This window comes from Dasypus novemcinctus, chromosome 22 (genome assembly GCF_030445035.2).
Source record: "Dasypus novemcinctus isolate mDasNov1 chromosome 22, mDasNov1.1.hap2, whole genome shotgun sequence".
In the NCBI taxonomy this organism is placed as follows: domain Eukaryota; kingdom Metazoa; phylum Chordata; class Mammalia; order Cingulata; family Dasypodidae; genus Dasypus; species Dasypus novemcinctus.
The window spans coordinates 53,804,822-53,816,847 of NC_080694.1; positions in this window are offsets into that span (position 1 = coordinate 53,804,822).

Genomic DNA, 12,026 nt, shown 5'->3' on the forward strand with positions numbered 1-12,026 from the left:
GCTAGAGCCTGTTTGTAGATAACTTCTGTACAGCATAAGACTGTCTTCAGAGAATTATGTCTACAGTTAACCCACTTCTGGGACTGGAATATAAAAACAAGAACCGAATGTCTTAATTCTGACTTGAAGGGAGAGACCATGTGCACAGCAGTGCCAGCATTCAAAGTGGATCATTCTACATTTCATCACCTACAAAAGGAAGCAGGTAACTCTGGAAGAGTTTTCCAAAAGGATAAAAAGAGACTCTATTACACAGTTGGAAGCTAAGTATTGCCTGAGCCTAGTTATCATAAATCAAGTAGAACCAAGTTCTAGAGAAATCTGGATGTCTCCTGGAATGAAGGTGGCCAACTTCCTGGCATTGGGATTGTAACTAGAACAGGAGTCAGGCAAACTGACCTGTCCCCCCACCTGTTTCGGTACAACTCAAGAACTAAGATGGTTTTATATTTTTAAATGGTTGAAAAAAATCAAAATACTTTATGATGTGAAAATTACATGAAATTTAAGTTTCAAAAAAACAAAAACAGGGCATTCTACAGGAGAAAGTAGCAAAGGGAACCCTCAGATGACTACATAGCAAGCCAGTTCAGACTATAGCAGAAGAATCAAGGGCTGTGACAGGAGGGGACCAAGGCAGATTATTCACTGTATTTATTGATAGAAAAAAGAGATTCTTATTGCAGAGAGTTTGGAGATGAATTTCCGATAAGTACATGGTAAAAACTAAGCAAACAAATAAATCAAAATAAGGCTATGTGCTTGGAGAATCAAGACAGAAATCCTTATAGAAGGAAGGAAACATAATCATAGTTCATTATGAGGCCTAGTTATAAGGAAATTTCCAACACCATAATAAGATTAATAGGGAATACTGACTTAACTCAAATTGGTAATATATGGTATGACATATGAATGATGTGATGTGATATGATATATGACATGACATGATACTACAGAGAGAGAACGGCGGTGAGGGCCGTGGGAGCATTACGTGCGTATGGGGTAGATGGTGAAGATGACCATGAAGCTTCTCTTCTCCCTGGATCCTTTACAATGTGACTTTATAGCAGGCCCCGTCAAAGGTGGGACCTTTCTCCTACCCTCAGAGCTGTCTGGCCTGTGCCTTCTTTGGCAATAGAATGCGGTGCAAGCTGCAGCGAGCCAGCATTGGAGCATGGGGCTCGAGAAACTTCACAGCTTCTACTTACTCTGCGGAACCCGCCCATTCTCTGTGTGGACAAGCCTGGCCCAGCCTGACGGAGGATGAGAGATGTTGTGGAGCGTGGATGAGCGTCCCAGCTGAGCCACCCCGGCCAGCCCTCGGCCCACTCAGCAGCTGACCACGGCCGCGTGGACGAGCTCAGCTGAGGCCAGAAGGGTTTCCAGCTGGCCAAGTTCAAACTGCTGACCCATGGAATTGTGAGTAAATAAATTATTGCTTTAGGCCAGTAAGTTTTGGAGTGATTTGTTACCCAACAAAAACTGATGGTGCGTGAAGAGAAAGGCATTAGGGCAATAAAGCTGTTTTAAGTTCTACAATGAGAAACCAATGTATCCATCTAAATATGAAAAATCGAGTAACACCATGGGAGCAAGTTATTTAGAAACATGAAGACAAAAACAGCAAAGAGATTTTAAAGTAGACATCAGAGGAGTGTAGGTCAGGGATCAGGAAGGATAGAGCAAAGGACTGTACTTTCCCGTTAAAGGCCTTGAAGACTTACTTGATTTTCTTAATTACGTACACATTTTGGTAAAGTCGCAAACTAAGTGGAAACAAAAAAGAAAAATGAGGACAATGTCAAGTTATTGATAGTCGGCTTGTGCACGGCATCAGCCACCAGCAGCCAGAGTCATGTGTTTGACACATGCCCTGTTGGCTGCAGGAATTTCCTATCAACAGTGCCACAACCAACCCAGTGCTCTCCTTTAATTAGTGTGCAGTCTTCATGTTGCGTGCTTGCAGTTGGTGCACAGTGGGCGAATTGAAATAAAGTGTATGGAAAATTTGGATGCAGAGCTCCGGTCACTGCAGATGTGTTCCAAGCTGGTAATCTCCTTCCCAACAGAGTGATATCGGGTCCACAAACATCAAAAATCATGGAAAACTGGTTGCAACCAAAATTAGGGTATGAAAAATCGGCCATTGTGAAAATTATTCTGTGGTAGCATGGTTGAATTGGCATGGATAAAATGGGAAGGGGAAAAAAAACAACCCCACCAAGCAACCACTTAAGCATGGTGAAGTTGGCACTGTGCAAACAAACAAGTCAACAGCCACACACACACAATGGCAGGCAAAGGGGCTATTGAGAGTTGATCGCTTTCTTCTTCCTTGATACAGCTCTAGGGGCTTTAAGTGCATTCTTCTATTTGTAATGATTACTTTCAAGTGGTGTTTTAAAAATTCCCTCCTCTACTTGAGGTGGGGAGGAAGTAAGCAGTATTTGGGAAATGGCACAGAAAAGATACTAGCTATGAGGGTCTCATGAGGCAGCATAAGCTAGGGTATGCTGCGTTAATGAAAAACTCCAAATCACTGACTTAACAGCTTACATGACAGATCCAAAGCCCATCTACACAGGGACCCAGATTATCTGTCATTCAAGGCTCCAGGGTGACACATGCTTCCATGATCACTTTTTCTCAAAGCTTCTGGCCAGAAGTGACAGGCATCATTTCTGCTCACATTTCAGTAGCCCAATCTGCCAAATGCAAAAGGGTGGGGAAATGCAAACCTACCCTGTACCCAAAAGGACAACCTGAATATTTGTGACATGTTCACCCTACTCTTCAACGTATTTATACAGCACATAGAATATAAATGACTTACGTTTATTTTTATCCAAAGGATGGGACTTTTCATGCATTGGTTTTACTCCAGAAAAATATTATGGTTTACAGTCAGCTGATGAATCTGGCTAGGCAGGGAGGTGACGGGAGGTGACACGAGGTCCTGAAGTACAGAAAGCAGTGTGGTTTCCTTCTTGTCTTCCTGCGGTTTCATGGTGCAGCCTGGTATTTACAGACCATCCTAGTCTTCCTCAAGTGGTTTCTGTAACAAGATAATTTCCTTTCACCCAATCACTAATCAATTTATTTTTGCTGCCAAGTGAAGTCTTATTTTTGCCTGAATTTTGGAGATTGTGAGTTGAAGGGAAGAAAACTTTCTGCCTGTTAGTAATAACCCGAGGTGCCCTGGAAATAAAATTCGAATTTATGAAGGGGAAGCCACAGTGGGGATGGGGAAAGATGGGTTAGGGCTGCATCCCCGGGGACTAAATAAGGAAAAGTATTTTCCTGCTTGTGAAGAACTTCAGTGATAAGCGTTATGCTTCTCCCACGTATAAATGTGGAAATATGGAAGGAGGGATTCCAAAGCTTTAGCCAAAGCCCCCAAACCTTTTGACCCATCAACTTCAAATACTTTGTGCATCAAATCCAAGTCCTGGGAAGCAAATTTGGCTCAACTGATAGAGCGTCCGCCTACCACATGGGAGGTCCAGGGTTCAAACCCAGGGCCTCCTGGCTTGTGCGGTGAGCTGGCCCATGTGCCGTGCTGATGCGCACAAGGAGCGCTGTGCCCCTGTGTAGGGGAGCCCCACGCACAAGAAGTACGCCCCATACGGAGACCCACCCCGTGCAAAAAGAGCACAGCCTCCCCAGGAGTGGAACCACACACACAGAGAGCTGATGCAGCAAGATGATGCTACTAAAAGAGACACAGATTCCCAGTGCCCCGACAAGAATGCAAGCGGACACAGAAGAACACACAGCAAATGGACACAGGGAGCAGACAACCCGGGGGGGGGAGGGGGGGTGGGGCGGGAAGGGGAAAGAAATAAATAAAAAATAAATCTTAAAAAAAAAAATCCAAGTACTGTGTGGTTATATCCCCTAGCTAAAATCCAAACAACCAGAAGCCTGAAATAACCAAAACTGTTTATTACACCGGAATGAGGGAAAAAACACACGGCAAGTAAACCAGTCAGAATCAGGCACTTCTTCAAAAGACAAGCCATTTCCAGAATGTGACAGGGTTATGGCCTGTTAAGCCAGGTTCCTCACTTCTCTAAAACACATGGCACGTTCAGGCAGACATGAACTTCACCGAGATGGAACACTTGCCCAACCTCGCTCGTTTGGAACACGATCATCTTTATTCTGGAAGGTTCCACCAGATCTAAATGATTAGTAATAGGGTCTTTCACGTGGGACCTCATGAGAGTCGTTGTGAATATTTGTGTGACTATTCATACCCAGGAGTCCGGGCCGCAAACTGCACACCATCTCTTCCGGGCTCTGAGAACACCCTCGAGTTCTCCCTCTCCAATATGCCGGTGATACATCACAACGGGGGGACAGAAGAGCAGTCTCTGCTAGCCTGTTCTGGGTTTTCTCCTCTTCTCCCAAGTTTCTTGTCCCAGACAACATGCATGGATGACAGTTTCTGTCCTGGGGTGCTTTATATTGCAAACGGCAGTTTATTGATTAGAGATTATAATAGCACATCTGTTCCATTCTCTGTGGGTTAGTCACTCGTTCACTTTAAGCTCTTAGATTTTATTAATTTCTTTAGATCAGGGTTTCTATCAACACTGGTCGCTTGATCATTCCTTGGGGCGGCTGTTCTGTGCATTTGTGGTTTTTTGGGTTTTTTTTAATGCCCCCACCCACGCAGTCTTTTTTTTTTTTTTTTTTTTTGGCTTGCTGTCTGCTCTATGTATCCATTCACTGTGTGTTCTTCTGGTCTGTATTTATTTGTATTTATTTCTCCCCCACTCCCCCACAGCTTGTGTGCTGTCTGCTCTCTGCGTCCTCTTTGCTGCATGCTCTTCTGTGGTTTTTTTGCTTTTCTCCCTTTTTGTTGCATCTCCTCACTGAGTCGGCTCTCCGTGGCGCCTGCGGGGGAACCTGCCTTCCCAAGGAGGCGCCAGGACGTGAACCCAGGGCCTCCCATATGGTAGACGGGAGCCCAACTGATTGAGCCACAGCCGCTTCGCCTGTGCATTTGTTTTTATTTCCCAGTGCTGCTGGAACAAATCACCACAAACTTGGCGCCTTAAGACAGCGGAAATTTATTCACTCACAACTCTAGAGGCCAGAAGTCCAAAATCCAGGAGTCAGCAGGGCCCTGCTCCTTCTGAACGTGCTGGAGAGAATCTGTTCCTTACCTCTTGGAGTTCCTGGAATCTCCTGGTGCTCCTTGGCTCGTGGCCAATCACTCCGGTCTCCGTCTCCAGTGTCCCAGGGACTTCTCCTCTGTGTGTGGCTGTGCCAAGTGTCCCCTTGCCTTTATTTTATAAGGATGCTTGCGATGGCACTTGGGACACGTCTGGGTAGTCGAAAATAAACTCGTCCTCTCAGGAACATTAACCGAATGACATCTTTTACCATTTGAAGTGGCATTCGCAGGTTCTGGGGATTTGACGTGGCTATCTTTGGATGGACCCTTTTTTGGCCCACCACAGCACGGTAAGAGGTGTAGCAGGCTTCCTGGCCTTCACCCTCCAGGTGCCAGCATTATCCCTCTCCTCCAGGTGTGACGACCAAAAGTGTCTCCAGGCATTGACAAATGTCTCCTGGACAGTTTCCCCCATTTGAGTCATGTCCAAGAGAAATATATTGTGAGAAGCAAGTGCAAACCAGAGAATTAATGTAAAAGTTTCTTATTGCAACATTTGGAAAAGTGAAAAGAAACTAGCACGATATATTTTATTTATCCTAATATACCCAAAATGGTACCACTTCAACATGTAATCAGGATAAAAATTGCTGGTGAAATATTTTCCATTCTCTATTTGCATACCAAGTCTTTGAATTCTGGTGTGCATTTTACTCTTATAGCTCATCTCATTGTAGACAAGCCTCACTTCAAGTGCTCAGTAGCTACAGTGGCTGGTGGCTGCCATATTGGAAAGTGAAAGTCTGGATGACTTTACGTCTCTCCAGTACCCATTGCAAATTCCTGCTTATTTGGCTTGTTGATTGTTGGGATGTTATAGTTCCCTGTTTCCCTAGCTGGAGTGCTAGAATGTAAGCTCTAGAAAGGCAGGGGCAATAACTATTGTGTTCAAAGTTGTAAATTCATCACCTAGCACAGTACCTGACACAAGGTCAGAACCCATGGTTGAATGAATAGGAATGCATGCATGTATGTATGATGTATTCTATCCATTGGCTGCATCCTCTTGCTTGCACTGGTGATTGAAAGGGCATACAGATCTCATGCATTCCTGTATAGTCACTTTATGGCAATTTTCTTTGGGTACATTTGTACCTAAAGAATTGTACAATGAAAACTAAAGATATGACTCCTGCACAGGGCAGCATTCCAGCATGGGCTGGCACTCCACGTGGGCCAGCTTGCCCTCACCAGGAGGCCCTGGGCATTGAAACCTGGACCTCCTATATGGTAGATGGGAGCCCAGTTGGTTGAGCCACATCCGTTTCCCAAGAAATATATTTTTTAAAATGAGAATCGGGGCACTTTCAAACAGGAAATAAAAAAGCTATATGGAAGTGCATCAGACAGTTGATTAATAAACATATTATTATTATTTGGAAAAAGAAGTCTAAAAACACTCTATATCCCAATACTATATTCATTTTTTCTGCTGTGAAATCTGATTTTTGCATATTCTTAAAGTCTCATGGATGATTTTGATAATCATTTCAGTATGAATAAAAATAGCAGATATGTGACAGGGAGAAATATCCTACGATCCTTATTTTTTCTCTTTTGAGCCCTTCCTTGGGCTAAGCTCTTGCCCAGTGCCAGAGGCAACCTGTTCATAAATGAGAGTTAGTGAAAAATAACTTTGATTTGAAAGTCAAGAGGCCTAGATTTGATTTGATCTAATATTAACAATCTGTCTTTAACAGGCCATCACTTCTGCAATCAGTTTCTCTGTCTGCAAAATGGATTTTTAAGCAATGACGCAATGACCCATACTTTGTGCTTGTTGGAAATAAATTTGAAATGTATTTAGGCAGCAGATGATCGTGAATGAAAGCTGATATGATTATTTATTATTATATAAAACAGAAGATCAGACTTCCCCCTCAATATTTTCCCCAAAACATTTTCTTATTACCTGATTCAGTGTTAGAAGATGGCTTTTATGGTTCCCATTGGAAACTGTCCATGATACTTAGGCTCAAGTGTCAACTTGTCTAGGTAATGGTGCCTGGTTGTCTGGCCTAATTGTTACTGTGAGGACATGTTGTGAGCTCAAATCATTAGTAAGGTGATTGCATCTATGGCTGATGACATCTACAATCACCTGAGGAGATTGCCTTCAGCAGTGAGAAAAGTCTCATCCAATGGGTTGAAGGCTTAATAGGAGAAGTGATGATTTCAGCAGTCAGAAGAGACAATTTCCACCTCGGCTTCAGCTAGCTTGCTTCTCCTGAAGAAGTCATGGAAACCTTCATTGGAATTCCCAGCTTGCAGTTTCCCCTACAGAATTTGGACTGCTGTACCCCAACAGTAGCTTGAGACATTTTATAAAACTTCAGATATATACAGATATCTCCTCTTGGTTCTGCTTCCCTAGAGAACCCTGACAAATACACTGTACTAAGATTCAGTCTGATGGAGATACAGGCAAAATAGAGCATCATCATGAGGTATAACATTGAAATAGGCACAAACATAAATGGTTTCTTTGTTCTCAAGTAGATTCTCAAGTATGCAGAAAAGTAGTTCCATAAAATTATTTCCCACTGTTGATAGGAATATTTTCAAATATATGCCTTTTTCTTCTTTAGATGATAACATTTTATATATAATGCAAAGAAATTTAAAGCATTGTTTTGTTACTGTTTTCTCAATGACAGGGTCAATTTCTATGAGATATAAAAAGAAAACTGTGGCCTAATAACTAAGTATGAAAACATGGCTAGTTAGAATTAATCTGCATATGTAAACTTAATTAACATTTATTTTATTCAAATTGGGCAATTTGCGTAAAATTTGAGAGATATTTATTTTATGGTGTATTTTCATTTTATTAAAGCTCTGATACTTTATGAATATCACAATGGCTTCTAACAATTATTATTCTGATATAATCAGGAGGGTATAATGATAGCCCAAATGCTGTGGTGAATTTATTTCTGTGGATAGCCATTATGACATAATCCATCAAATGTGTTTAGGTTTTGTCTTCAGAGAGAAAAAGAAACCCACCTATTCACCTATCTATATAAAATCTTGATGATCTAGAAGAATGGAAGGTAGCATCACCATCATTGGATGTTTTGCCAAGAGGATTCTTCTCTGATCCATTTCTCAACTAACACAAGAAGTGGCACAATGTGGAAAACCATCTCACATTGAAGCCAGCACCATTTACCACTTTTAAAATGCCACCTTCCAAGGCAGGGGAGAAAAACTCTGTATTCCCATCTTCGCTTCGTTTCCCGCAACTTCTGTGAAGCCACAGGGCACAAGGAAACGATGACGTTGCCTGGCCTAGATCAATCACCATCTGGGAACCAGAGTAAGATGCCTGGCACTGCCACCGCCACTTTCATCTGCCAATTTCAGAAATTCATCAGCCACGAGGTGACTCCAGCCAATACGAGTCACTTCACCCTCCAGGGGCTTCTTCCAGTTGCTGTCACATTCCAGGGAAATGCCTTAGGCTGACTTCCAAGGTGCCTGTACTTGGGCCGTATGTTGCCACTTTCTCTGCCTTGCCAAACTGGTCTCACTATTTTAGGAACAGACTCATCTCTGCCCCTGTGTCTCCAGTGAGATGGTTGCTCTCCCCACTTCTCTTTCAAGTGCTGCCCAAGTCTCAGATCCTCATAGAAATTCCTCCAAATCCTTCCAGCTCCCACCAATATTCCTTTCTTCTGACTGCATAATTTAATCTGTACCAAGTAATTTAGAACTTAATTATATGCTAGTATGTATTGTCCTTGGATTGTTTCATGTTAATTTTACTTTCCCAATTAAATTGTAAGCTCCTTAAGGATAACTTCTGTGACTAATATCTATTTGCTAAACCCTCCTCACTTTGTCTTTCCTCCACTAAACTTCAGAGTGACAAACTCATAATAGGTGTTCAATAATTCATAGAATTTTAGAGTTGGAACTTTTTAATCTGGCTTCCCTGATAGATGGACAAATGACTTTTGCTGTATTAGAGAGGTAAGCACTTCTATGACTTCCTTCCTGCCTTCCCACCTGCCCTCTTTCCTTCCACCCTTATACAGAGTTGAAATCTACCTATGACTTTTTTTTTTTATCACCCCCCTTGTGGCTTTTTGTGTGCTGTCTGCTCTCTGTGTCCATTCGCTGTGCGTTCTTCTGTGTCTGTATTTATTTATTTTATTCCCCCCCCCTTGCAGTTTGCTTGCTGTCTGCTCTCTGAGTCCATTTACTCCATGCTCTGTGTTTTTGCTTGTCTCCCTTTTTTATTGCATCACTTTGCTGAGTTAGCTCTCTGCGGCGCTTGCAGGCCGGGCAGCTCTCCATGGCATGCAGGCGAGCCTGCCTTCACAAAGAGGCCCGGGGATGCGAACTCATGGCCTCCCATATGGTAGACGGGAGCCCACCTGATTGAGCCACAGCCACTTCCCCTCTACCTATGACTTTTATTAATTTATTGATTCAACAAATATTGTTGAACATCTACTGAGTTTTGGACCCTACCAGGTTCTGGGGTTATAAATGTGGCTAAGACCTGGCTCAGTCTCTTGAGAAAGGCAAACAAACAATATAGTGTGAAGATAATGATGCTGGAAGAAGGTTTAACACTGACACAGGGGCAGCTGACTCCCTCCGCGGGTCACAGCTTTTTAGTCTTGTAGGGTTCAAGCGATCCATTACTAAGGTTTAACTAGTATTGATTCAATTTCAAAACCGGGTACAGATTCTTAGGAAAGAAATGACTAAGATTGTCTTAAATTCATGCAGGGAGTGTGCAAATTATGTGCCAACTGTGTCCTAAGAGTTCCTTGTTAAGAACAGTCTTTGGAACTTTGGAACGCCTTTTTCTAATCCTAACAGTGTTTTGCAGTCATTGTCCTTGGATTAGCACATAAAAGCCTATTAAATCCATTATGTAGCTAAAGTTTAGCCCAATAAGGTATTGATGTGACTAACTGTAGGTTCCAGGTTTGCTTCCTGGGGCCGTGGCTCGCTGTCCCCGTCCGCCTGCTCCCCTGTGCTCTCCTTCCCCTACCATCACAGAGGAAGAGGCAGTCCCTCTTCCTGCTCCCCCAAGGGAATAAGGAGCCACCTTGTTCTCTCACAGTTCTGCAGTTGGGAACCAAAGTTCAAGGAGGAACCGGAGGAAATTATGAGAGCTCTGTGTACTGTAGCCACATTTTCTCATTCCATAATGAAGGCAAATAGTGTGCCAAAAGATTTCTGAACCATTTTTATGGTAGAAGAGACAATCTGGGAGATGTTTAGTACCAGTGTATGGAAAGTCTAAGATATTTTATCCCTTCGTAGATTGTGATGAGAATTGGAGACAATTTGTAAAGTGTCTATCTGCATGGTAATTATCATTACGAGTTTTTAAAAGCTTAGTATTTATTGAGAGCTCACTATCACTAGCAGATATTATTCTAAGTCATCTGTTTGATTAGCACTTTTAATTCTCACAACAACCCATTGTGGTAGTTCTAATATTATGGCCAATTGCAGTGGCTTGCTCGGTCAGTAGAGGTGGGGTCTGGCTGCGGACAAGGGGTCGGTCCAGCTTAGGACGAGGGGTCGGTCCGGCAGCAGACGAGGGGTCAGTCTCACAGGGGTTGCGTGGTTCGGCTGACGGGGTCGCTCGGCGAAGCCGGCGACGAAGGGGTCGCCCGGAGAAGCAGGCGACGAACTGGGGACAAGGGAGGCCAGGCCCTTGTCGGGGGCTCTCAGGACTGGAGGGTGCATGGCAGAAGAACTACCGCGGAGACAAGGTAAACACACAAGTCCAACTTTATTGAGGGAGAGGCAACAGTTTTATAGGGGCTGGGGAAGGCTGATTGGTCGAAGCCACGCCCTGTTCTGATTGGTTGCCAGAGAAAGGTCAGTGGGAGGTACTGGAAGGGGGAGGGGTGGTGGTTAGGGATTGGCTGTTGCTGTTGCTGGGGGAAGGGGCAGGGTTTAGGGATTGGGGGCTGCTGTTGCTGGGGTAGAGGGCAGGGTTTAGGGATTGGTGGCTGCTGTTGCTGGGGTAGAGGGCAGGGTTTAGGGATTGCGGGCTGCTGTTGCTGGGGTAGAGGGCAGGGTTTAGGGATTGGTGGCTGCTGTTGCTGGGGTAGAGGGCAGGGTTTAGGGATTGGTGGCTGCTGTTGCTGGGGTAGAGGGCAGACTTGAGTTTCCCACCCATGCCTGGCTGTTGCTGCTGTCGGGGGGAGGGAAAAGGGCAGACTGGAATTTTCCACCCTGCGCCTGCGCAGGGAGAAAGAAGAAGAAGGGTGCCGCCCCACAAGGCATCGTGTGGCGCCATCCGGGAGGAGGGGCTGCCGCGGAAGCATGGCTGCCGAGAAGGGGAGACCCGAGGGCACTCTGCGCCCATGCCGAGCTCCCTTCAGGGGTGGCGGTGAGTCCGACCAGCCACCCTATTATGGGGGCAGCGGCTTGGAATTAAGCCTACTGTGGCTGCCCCCCCACCAGGCCAGCAAACCACACTTCAGCCCGAGGGGTGACCGCAGCCAATTTACAGATGAGAAATTGAGATTTAGAGAGGTACGGAAGGTCACTTAGTAAATACGTGGAAAACTAAGATTCAAAACTGGGCAGTCTATCCCACGACTAGGTATATACCCTAAAGAGTTGAAAGCAGGGGCTAGAAAGATATTTGCACACCAGTGTTCATAGTGGCATTATTCATAATTTCCAAAAGATGGAAGCAACTCAAGTGTCTATCACTTGATGAATGGATAAATAAAATGTGGTATATACATATGATGGAATATTATTCAGCTCAAAAAAGGAATGTAGTCCTGATACATGTGACATCATATTTAATGAAATAAGCCAGACACAGAAGAAAAAATATTATATG